General features: G+C 44.7%; 1 long non-coding RNA gene across 1 annotated transcript; it reads right to left on the bottom strand.

Moving 5' to 3' along the window:
• Window positions 1–238: 238 nt before the first annotated feature.
• Window positions 239–7,822, bottom strand: LOC309857030. The gene is made up of 3 exons (XR_014307445.1): window positions 7,749–7,822; window positions 868–995; window positions 239–312 (listed from the first exon to the last, which is right to left on the bottom strand). It is a non-coding gene; the product is annotated as an uncharacterized lncRNA (long non-coding RNA).
• Between the last annotated feature and the right edge of the window lie 3,696 nt (window positions 7,823–11,518).

The raw sequence follows: 11,518 nt of genomic DNA, 5'->3' as shown, positions 1-11,518 counted from the left end.
ATCCAAACTAAATGCATATCACTTCTGCACTATTATAAAAAGTCAAAAAACCATAAACTGAACCAAGGTGAAGTCAGGGATCTTCTGTACCAGGTGTGTTAGGGAAGGTCAAGTGCTCCTGTCTGGCCAGGAACCATAGTGGTATGGGGGAAAGTTCCACAGTAGAAAGTTCTACAGCGGAGAACCACTAGGACTCTAGCACCAATGGTCACAGGTTACACCAGGAAGACTGGATGCTCTTCTGTGGGCGATGAGAAGCCACGAGCGACTCAGGAAGGCTGAAGAGCTCTGGGCAGGTGGGACAGCTGAGGGCTGCAATGAAGAGGGACAGGTGGAGCTGGGAGACCAGGTGGGGAGAGCCCGCTACCCTCGAACAAAAGGCAACAAAGGTCTGGACTGGGATGATGGAGATGGTGGAAGGTAATGGGATATTCATGAAACAGAACTGGAAAGCCATGGAAATGAAATAAGAGAGGGAGGGAAAACCGTTCATGACTTTAATTGCCATCAGTATAAAACATGTTGAATTAAAATGAATTGGTATTTCTAGACCGATGATGACATCACAATAATGGAAGGAAACCAATTTTGATTTTGAGCCTGGTTAAGGAGACAGTATAGACAAGAGAAAAGCAGAGGCTCTGGAGTCACACAAATGTCACCATTGAGATTCGTCCCCACTCTTCATTCCCTTCCCTGTAAACCCAGGCAAGTGACACCTGCCTCACAGCACTGGTAACAAATAGGGAAGAGCACACGTTCCCACGTTCCCGGGTCAGACAGGACAGCCAGGGATCAGCGGCACATGAGGAGGTGACAGGTGGTCACTAAACTGAGCTCAGGTGCATACACAGCATTTTACGTCACCTTGAGATGGCTCCTCTTGTGACCTCTCGAAGAAGGTGGCAGTGGTGAGGAACGAACTCCAGGAGCTTATTAGAATACATGATCTTCAGGCCGTCTGGATGAGACTCAACGATCTGCTCTACAATCACCTAGCAGAAGGAAGAGCGTTTTATTTTTATTTATTTATTTGTTTGTTTGTTTGTGTTTTTGTTTGTTTTTAAAGCACCTAAAAGAGAAGTATGAACTATACACTACAGAGAAAAGAATCGTGTAAACCTTAAAAATGCACTTCGTCCTTCCTCCTCCCCACTCAGTATGCTTTCTAAACAGGAGGTAAGTAACATTGGCATGAAAATCTAGGTCCTGGGATTTGGGAATACTGCTCCAACCCTGGGGGACACAGAGGCTGAGGGACAGAGACTGGCCTGAAGCTAAAACATCACACACACTCATCTGCTTCCCTTCTGAGCTTAAAAGCAAAATACTGTATCTGCAGACAACAGCTCTGTATCATCTTCACCCTGGCCTTATCCTCTACCGTCTCCAGAACAGGGAAAGGGCTGAGATGGAAAGTGATGGAAGAAAACACATCTTATTTTGCTTTAGTATTTAATTTTTTTTTGGTGAGGCTGAGTTGCAGGAGGTGAATGACAAGCATACAAACTTAAAATACAAACGTGGCCACAGTTCATTTAATGACATGGAAACGTAAAGTACTTCCCCAATTTAGCATATTAGATTCAGTTCAATGAAAAGGGCATAAATTAAATAACTAAAATATTTTCATTTAGTGACAAAGAATAATGTGATCTTTTTCACCCCCACAGAGAGAGCTATGAACTATAATAGGATACATACAAAGAACTGACAGATCATTTACTTTTAGTAGTCTTAATGAAGCTGAGAAGATTACTGAAATTAATCCTTCAATTTCATTTCTATCACTGGGATACTGTCTCGTTTTAAAACTGGAAGCCTTTCATCCTGAAGTCATGGTGGGTAGCTTTATACTTACCAGACAGAAAGAACACTCGCACTGGCAGGTGACTGGAAGAAAGCCCTCAAACGCTGAGACTGGCTTCATGACTTCTGTCCGCTTGAACTAGATGAAACCGACGCTCTCTAAGTTGGAAGCTGCTGATTGCTGGCGGCCTCACATGGTGCAGCCCATACTCCGGCCGCTCAGAGGCAGGATACACTGACTCCCTGTATTTTACTGTATCCTTATAGGTCAAGAACACTGGGTAACCAAGTTCTGGACTTAAGGTACTACCCGGCTAACTCGCCCTTCAAAGCCCTTTATCTTTGAATATTCCCTCCCTCCCACCTTCCTAGCCTGGCAAACTCCCCCATGGTCTTCAAGACTCAGGCCACATCAATTCTGCGAAGACGCTTCCCCTCACAGACTTTCCCTGCGCACAGAGCTGTCTTCCAGCTCCTCCAGTGGGCACGGGCGCCTTGGTGGGGTCACGCTTTTCGGCAACTTCATTAACGTATAACTTATGGAAATGGAAATTGACCTGAAAATGTTCTGATCCGTACCTTCTTCCTAGGCAAGTCCCTCACCCCTACTAAATTAAGATGATCCCTGAGTTATGGCATCACTGGAAGAGACCAGAGCGCATGCCTGATTCCTGCCATGCTGATGGGCACCAAGCGGGACCAACCTTTTCTTACAACCAGAAGATCAGGAACTAAGAGCATCTTCAAGGAAGAGCCCTGAGCTCTCTCGCACCCAGTCAAGAAACAAAGCCAGATTAGATGCTCTGTGTTTGTGGAATGAGGTGCATGGGGGCACAAACCTCATCCATGTATGGTTTCACCAGTACTTGACCGACTAACGCCTCTGCATCCCGTGTCTTGTCAATTGTAGCGTAAGTCTGGAGGCAGTGCCGTATGATGTCCACATTGGAAGTCTGAAGCCCTTCTAGCAGCAGGCCTCCCAGGGACTGCTGCAGCATGGCCGTAATGTGGGCTATACGCTGCAAGAACAGAGAGACCAGGAAAGAAGGTTCAGGTACCACAGTTTCTAAAAGCTCAAATATATGTGTATAATTTATATACATATGTGTTATATATATAAAGCGAGCCTCTAATTCTACCAGAATATATGTAAGATTAAAATCCCAACATTTCCTAGAGAATAACAATGAATCTCTTCTCCCCATGATTGCTTTCTTTCTTTTTTTTTTTTAAAGGTTTTTATTTATTTATTTGTTGAGAGAGAGCACAAGCACACAAGGAGACACAGGCAGAAAGAGAAGCAGGCTTCCTGCCAAGCAAGGAGCCCAAGGTGGGACTCAATCCCAGGACCCTGGGATCATGACCTAAGCCAGAGGCAGTGGCTTAACTGACTGAGCCACTGAGGCGTCCCCTCCCTATGATTTCTTTGAAAGTAAGTCGGCTTCATCAAAGTGAAGTTCAGACAATTACGGAATGACAAAAAGTTATTTGCCTCTTAAGCTACGGAGTAAATCTGACAAACGTGCATTTAAACCCAGTCAAGGGCTTTGGATAAATGAACTCTGACTACATCATATGATGTGTCAAGTTACATGAAATTCAGAATTAATTTTACTTGCATAGTTTGGAGACTACGCTTGTGTCTTTACACAAAATCTATCTAGTGTGACATAATGGAAGCAGGGTCCCAAGCAGGAGACACTGAAAAAAAAATAATTCAAAGCTAGCTTCAAAATCCTGTAGAGTAGCAATTATCAGGGGCAATGCTAGGTCAAACCAAAATCATCCAGGAAATTCGCAAACAGCAAATTGAAAATCGAAACCAACACTTGCTGGTCTTACTTTGTCCAGAAGAGGCATGCCTTTGCTCTGAACAGCATGAAAGTGTAACTGGTTAAATTCTGTGGCAATTCTCTCCAAAATCTGTCTAGTCCAGAGAGGGCTAGTAGAGACAATTAGAGAAATGTAATTCCCAAAGTTAAAAACCTGCCACCCCCACCGCCCCACATGCCTTACAGCGCTCAGGCACCTGCACCTGAACGCCATCAATTTTCATGACAAACTGTCTGTGCAGCAGGCCCCAGTGCAAGGGGTGAGGAGCGGGGAGGTCGTAGAAGCCACCGACGCAGCCTGGCCCGGGCCACAGGGCCCAGGCAAGGGGATGGAGCTATTTTAGGTCAGTGTGGGTACAACTGCATGATTCCTCCACGTTCCTCGGGCTCTCCCATTTGTGCCCTTCTTCTCCCTTCTTCTCCCATTCTCTAACCCCCTCCTCTCTCTTGCCCTGTCCTACCGTTCATACCCGAAGCCCCCTCTCCTTCTCTGCCTGCCTCATTCTCCCTCCCAAGTACCTCCCCAGTACCAACTACTGCTGTCTCCTCAATCAGCTAAAACTGACCGCCTAGCAGCAACCTGGGAAATCGCTCAGAGCAGCGGACTCCAAGTTTAAATTTACCCAACGGCAGAAAGAGCAAGCTCGGTGCTCCGGGAGCTGGTGAGAAATCACTCACAGTGCATCTGCCATCAAGTGGACTGGATACACTTCCCTCTTGCCCCCCACATTAGAAAGCGTCAACCCCATTCAAAAGGAAGTCTAACAGTGAAAGAAAAAAAAACACACAACAAAGGCCCCAAAGCCCCTGCTGGGCTCTATGAGGCATCCCACATCTGAGGATGGGCAGTCAGGTAGTAAGGAAACACACTGTAAGAAAACCCAAAATCGCTGGAGACCTGCCATGGTGTGCCCCATCCCAGAGCATCAGAACTGCTGTGGAGGGAAGGCAAGCGCTTGGCACGACCAATGCAGAATCCTAATCCCAACCTCTACTGACTGATCCCATGTGCATTTCCTATTTATCCTTTTCTCGGCATTTCTGGGCCTGGCAGAGCATGATGGATTTACTGTGCACTGACGCTGCTCTGGCTTTCCTGACTCTAAAGCTCAGAGCTGCTCTTCTGGAGAAAAAAGTCCTCCAAGGTAATTCTGAGCAAGAAAGTGCACAATGTCTGTTTATCAAGGACAGTGTTGCAAAGGGACAGGATTGTAGACACAGAGCTCACTGAGGTGTTTCTATCCGATGAGCACAGCAGCAACAGCAAAGACGGGAAGAACACTGGAGGGCCAGCTCCCCAGGGGCCGAACGTGGACATGGCTGGAGGGGCTGCAGGCGCTGCCAAGGGCCGCAGTGAAGCAGAGCCGCTGGAGACACACGGGCTGCAGAAGGGCCGCGTGCAGACTGTCTGCTAAGTGTGGACGAACGGGGCAGAAGCACGAGTGCAATGGGCTAGAGACACAAGCACAGTGGAGGCTGACCACTTAGTTGAATGCCTTGATGTGAAAGGGGACAAAGACCTAGGACCAGAGAATCGCTTCCTTTGGGATGTGTCCGTTCTTAATCTCCATCATGAGACATGCGGAGCATATGGTCTCTCAAGTTCCTTCCAAATCTAAAACCTTAATTCCTAAAATTTAGAAACCTAACTCCGCCTGCAAGGGGAGGGACTGTTAGCGTCACACAACAGAGCACTCAGGGCACCAGGCGACCTTGACGCAGGCAGCCCAGCTGGTATGTGTAGGACCAGCCCCGGCTACTCCCACTGCACCACTGTGCATCTCACAGTGCTGACAGGACCTAACTACTCATTTTCTGAGTCACTCATCTACCCTGGATGATTGAAAATTCACACCAGGAAGGGAACAAGACAATCACAGTGTAACAAAGAGAGCCATCATCTTTTTCCTATTTCATAAGTTTTTCCTTTCCTGTTTGTAAATTTCAACTGGATATGTCCTATACTGTTTCATAATAATATAATGCTGGTGCAAAATACATCAATGGTAATACTCTGGGCATGTCTAGGAAAAAAAATGAGATGGAGAAAAACCAAGATGAATGGTAGGTATGCCTTAAAGATCAACAGGACTTTGCTAGTCCTCAGGGAAGGTTATTCCAAATATACTTTTACACTGCAAGCATAATGACGTGTTGGAACTGTGGTCTATAACCAAAGCGTTTATAGGAACGTGTTATAGATTTTACCATTTCATGCTCTCCACTCTCCTGGAGCTACATTCTAGCCACAAACCTGGATTTTCTTCTTGTTCAGAAATGAATTCTAACTAAGCCGTCCCCGCCTAATTAGATTGGATGTGAAGTATTAATTTATGTGCTACTTAGTTAAAAAAAAATGCTTACCTGCTTGCTTCTAGTGCAGAGGTTTCTTTCGAACTTTGTGAATTTAAGATTTTTTCAATCTTTTCCACTGATCAAATAACTTGTATAAGCCTCAACACACACATCTATAAAAATAAAAATTAAGCAAACAAAAAACGTCACCATCTTTACTCTTAATCATCTTTATTTCCCATGCTAAATGCAGGAAAATATAAGACCAAAAGTTAACTTCAAATATATAGGGCATGCTATATTTTGAATATTTCTATGAAACACAGAATTCTCAAGAATGCAAATCTTAGTTCTAGAATAAGCATACTTCCATATTCTATTGCAAGTTTATAGAGGAAAAAAAAAACCCTAGACTTTGCTTTCTCATATTCTATACTCTTATTTCTTTTTTTCCCCATCATGAATCTTTCTATGGGCATTTCTTTCCTATTTTCTTAAAAAAGATTTGTTTATTTGAGAGAGAGAGAGACTGCATGTGCGCGTGCAGGGGAGGGGCAGAGGGAGAGAGAGAATCTCGAGCAGACATCCTGCTGAGCACAGAGCTCAATGCGGGGCTCAATCTCATGATCCTGAGATCATGACCTGAGCCAAAATCAAGAGTCGGACGTTTAACCAACTGAGCCACCAGGCGCCCCTCCATTTGTTTTCTTATGGCCCTTTATTCATGTTTTAACTTTGGCTTCCGATTGTACTGGCCCTCTCAGTTTACATGTGCATATACCTATATGCCCAAGCACCAAATCATTAAAGACCTTTTACACTACAAATATTATCAAAGAGGTTGAGGGACATTATGAAAACTCTCATCCTTAAAGAACAAAAAAATACAAAGTCATCCATTCAATAAATAATAATAATAATGAACACCCCTGGGAGCTCGATATTCATTCCGACGGGGGGTGGGAGGGGGCACGAGAAAATAAAGCAAGAAATACACCCTGCTCTCACAAAGCTTACTGTTTTGTCTGGAAGCGCACGACAAGCATTCTTTGGACAAAAGCTGTGAGGAGATCCAGAGGCGAATTAAACAGAAGGTCCCTCAAACAGGCTTCTCCCCACTGAGATTTTAACAAATATGCTAATAATACACATAGAAAACATTGTACAGAGCAGCAGGCGAGAGTCAGAAGCCCAGACTTCCAATGCCCGCTGTGCCCCTACATCGTTATGCTCATGAATGATATCGGGGACACTTGGAACTGGAGATAGCACTAAGGGGCACACTCCCGGGGTGAGCCCTCAGATGTACAGAGCCATTGCCTGTCTCACACACCTGAAACTAAGCCAACACCGCATGCTAACTACTGGGAATTGAAAAAATTAAAGTGAACACCAGAACATAAAGAACACAGGATCAGAAAATAACAGCAAACCTACGGCAGAATCCTGAGTTTGCTTTGGAAAGCCCACTTCTCCCCTAGTCTCTAATATAGGCCTATTTTCTTTACAGGGCCGCTGACAATTTATACAGTCATTAACTGTCAAGCGCTGCACTGACAACAGTTATCACTGTTTCTTGTTCTGGAAAAAGTGGGTGATCTTGAGATCGTGTGGGTACCTCTGAAATTCTGTCTTCTTATTTCAGGTAGATAACGTGACATAATGCATAAAATGCACATGCGTGAGAGCTTTGAAAAAAAGCTAAATTTAAAAAAAAAAAAGAAAAAAAGCTGAATAGTGCTGACAAGTTCGCGGAGACAAGAGGAGAGGGCTTCAACTGGCATGCAGCATAAGAAATCTACTGGAGGGTACCTTTTTCTTCCTTATGTCCTCTTGTTTACACATTCGTTCATCTACTGCCCGAATTCCTTCACTGACTGATGACCTGAGACTCTTTAAAAGAATAATAAAGAAAATGTATTACAGACATTGTTTTGTCACATTATCAATTTCCTACATCTCATTCAATTCCACAGAAATTAATACCTGTGCACCAGTACTATGCAGATATTGAAAAAAAAAAAAAACATGATATACCAGACACAGTTACTGTTGAGGGGACTCATGACCTGGGGGCATAATGACACGAAGGCAGGGTCGCATGGCTAGAAGAAGAATGACATATACAGTGAAAGTTATGGGGATGAGGGGGCTTAGAATGGAGAACAGATAATATGAAGCAAAGCACAGGAGAGTCTGGAAATGCGACGGGGCTCGAATCGGACTCTGAAAGCCATGTGTACACAGCTGCCGAGGTGGGGAGGGGATGGGGAGCAGATGTAAGTGCACACACACTCAGGGGCAGGGTCAGACAGGCACACAGCCATGTGCACTGCAGGCTTCCTTCTGGAGAGAAGCAGAAATAGGAATGGAGGGCCAACTTCACTGAGATGAATTTTTTAGATTCTGCATATTTTGGAGAATGAAAGAATGTCAAAGCACTGATGCATGATGATGAAATGTGGGTATGGAAATACCAGGAATCAAGAATGAAGAACAGAAGACCAGAAAAAGGCAGAGCACAGAGGTAGAGAAACATGTCCAGAAGCTAATGAATAAAGAGATAATTAGGAATTAGGGCCAAAACAAAGGTTAACAGAAACAACTAGAATGAAGTAGGCAGATCACAAAAATTCCACAGGAAGGTGAATTAATTCACTCCATCAACATTATGAAACACCTCCTGGACGTCAGTATTGTGGCAGCCTACAGGGATGCAATGAAGACAGATATAGTCGTATCCCTCAGTGATCTGAGAATCTCACAGAACAGCTTCAGAGTTGGGACCAGAAAGGCAGGTCAGTCCTGTGGCTGAGCAGGACCAAAGTGGCCATAAAAACAGGCCATGGAAAAGGGAGGGTATATGGTGATGGCAGGGGGTGAGGTGGGACGGGAGCCTGTGTGAGTAGAGCAAATCTGCCTCCAGGGAGGGGGTTCGAGAGAAGAGTGGGAGGCCAAAGGAAGGCTAGGCTTGGGAAACAACACCACTATGAGGCCCCGGGAGGAAGAGGCACACCAAGGAGGCAGTGGGAGAGCCCCACAGCGGCTGGTGTGGAATCCAACAGCGAACCATGAAAATCCCTTCCATTCCAAGGAAAAGTATCTTTAACAAGATTTTGTAAAATTCAAATGAGACATAAACCATGGAAAGTATTGGCTACCTCAAGGCACAACTCAAGATTTTTACCTGTTTCACGAACTCTTTCCTGCCTGCCCCTCCCCTAGGCTTCTCAGCACTGATATTTCCATTACTTCGCATTTTTTTTGGTTCTAACCATGTACTGTGTCTTCCCTTAAATTATGTTCTCTTTATATTCTCTCTAGGATGCAGGCACTGTCTTAGGGGAGGGACGCAAGAGGCCACTCAAGCTAGAGGAGACACACAAGGAAGGATGGTGTTGTTTTTGACAAGTTTACGACAGGGCATCAGAATGGACAGAGGCCGTAAGTCAGGGCACCAGACACAGACGGGGAGGGGGGCCGGAGGGGAGACAGGGCAGCACAGTTTTCTGTTAGAAGTGATGCAACAACTGCCCCTCCACTGTTCACCCAGGTGGAGTTCCTATTCCCAATGGCTTAGAGGTGGGGAGTCCCATTCCCACAACAGAGATTTTTCTGAGAGAACATGCAAATGTAACATTTATTAAGTATTACATTTTATTTATATTATCCTTCAGTTCCATTAGGGATTACACAGTTTTTGTAGATCAGCCCATGAACCTAACCACACGTAGCTTACATGCGGTGGGGGGGGGATCTTTACAAGATTACAAACTGTTAAAATACAAGTCATTCGTAAGTTAGAAACCACTTACATATGACCAAAGTGGCATTAATAAGTTGAATTTGGAAATATGCTTCCTCTCCCCTGACATTTTAAGGTTGTCTACTCTGAGAATAGGTCTTCTTCAATTCGAACATGTTTTTTTAGGTTTTTAGCATATGCAAAAACAAAATCATTTACAACACTTCTGAAGGTGAATATTATAACCATGAACCGTTAAAATACAACCACCAGTACCACCAAACTAACAGATGAAAAGAATTCTTAGAGAAAAGCCGAAGAGGACAACAGGCGTCAGAGCAGACTGTTTTCATTAATTGGGGACTTACCAGAACTTCTCATAACTGTCGCAAAGGCACAGAAAGTTGATTGAGGGCTTTGTCCATGCCAACCTAAAGGGGCACTTCCCCTCTACCACTGTTGCCAGACTAACCTTACCTATCCTGCAGGGTCAGGTAGGCCTGGCCCTTTATATGTTGCTCTCCTCTGAGTGGTTAGTATTTCATAGAAACTGTGCTTTGCTTTTGTCAGGATTTACCCTGGATTATCAAAACCCTTTCCTTGTGCCAGTGAAGCCTAAGAAACAGTCCTAATGAGAGAACCAGGAACTCAAACAGATCATATTTATCCTGAATGTTCTGTCCAAAATGAAAAATTCCTTTCTGAGGAGCCTCAAGATCTCTGAGAAGGGAAGTTTCACCAACTCTGTCATGTAGGGGCATCAATTCCGATTCTGTGTCAATTTTACTACTTTCCCAGCTAGTAATTCTCTACCTCAGAAAGCCCACTGTCAACCGTTTTCTCTTTCAAAGGCAGTTGCTCTTAGAGTATGCACATGACACTTGGAGCCTGCTGGTCGTTGGCTACTGCCCTCTGTACCTTTGGTCTAACAGCTAAAGGGCATCAAGATGAGCACGTCTCTTGTTCTAGGACTTAATATAGTTTGGGGCACATGGTAAGCAATAATCACTTCTTTAGTTGATCCAAGTGTTGGATCTTTCTTAATTATTCTACTACCACAATTTACTTGTTCTAAGATTGGTCCCCCCCCCATTTTAATATCTCTTAAGGTGGCACTCACCTTGCACTTGATGACATATCCTACTTTAACTGACAGCATTTCTCTTTCTTAGTCGAACATAAACTATAGTGCATCTTACACTTGATGAAAGCTAGGATGCAATGAAATACTCTATTATGGTTACGATTCTGATATTTGAAATCCTCCGGTAGCTCCCTGTGCCCCCACAGTGTAGTACCTCACCTCCGCGCCATAGTATACAAACCTTCTCACCCCCAGTGTTAACCCCGGGGCTCAGCCTCCATCCCCAGGTGATGCTGCCAGATCAGCTGTCGGTTGTCATGAACTTGCTGTAGTTTCCCGAATGCACTGTGCTGCCTCCTGGCACTCTGAAACTTGACACACTCATCCTCATTCTTCGCTTTGCCCTTGTCTATCACCTCCCTTGAAAATCTGTTCCTAAGTGGCTTTTCCCAGCTCCCACCTACCCTTGGCAGTCTATTATCTCCCTGTGGTAAAGCCTGTCACACTGCACCATGGACATGCCCGTTGTCCCCCTGAGAAGAGACAAGGGACAATGAGGGCCCCCAGCATTTGCAGCTCTAGTGCAGAGCCCCATGCCTGGCTTGCAGGAAATGCCAGATCATGAAGACAAACGGAGATCATCCTCTGGCTAAAACCAGCTCTTCTTTGCCTACCGCAGGATCTGGATCAATAAAGAGCAGCCAGTTATTATTGCTGTTTTTCTAGGGATTTTTACCCCATATATTTCCCAGG

Source organism: Mustela nivalis (genome assembly GCF_964662115.1).
Source record: "Mustela nivalis genome assembly, contig: HAP1_SCAFFOLD_236, whole genome shotgun sequence".
In the NCBI taxonomy this organism is placed as follows: Eukaryota; Metazoa; Chordata; class Mammalia; order Carnivora; family Mustelidae; genus Mustela; species Mustela nivalis.
The sequence above is the reverse complement of the archived record's forward strand: the minus strand, read 5'-3'. Positions and strand labels throughout refer to the sequence as shown.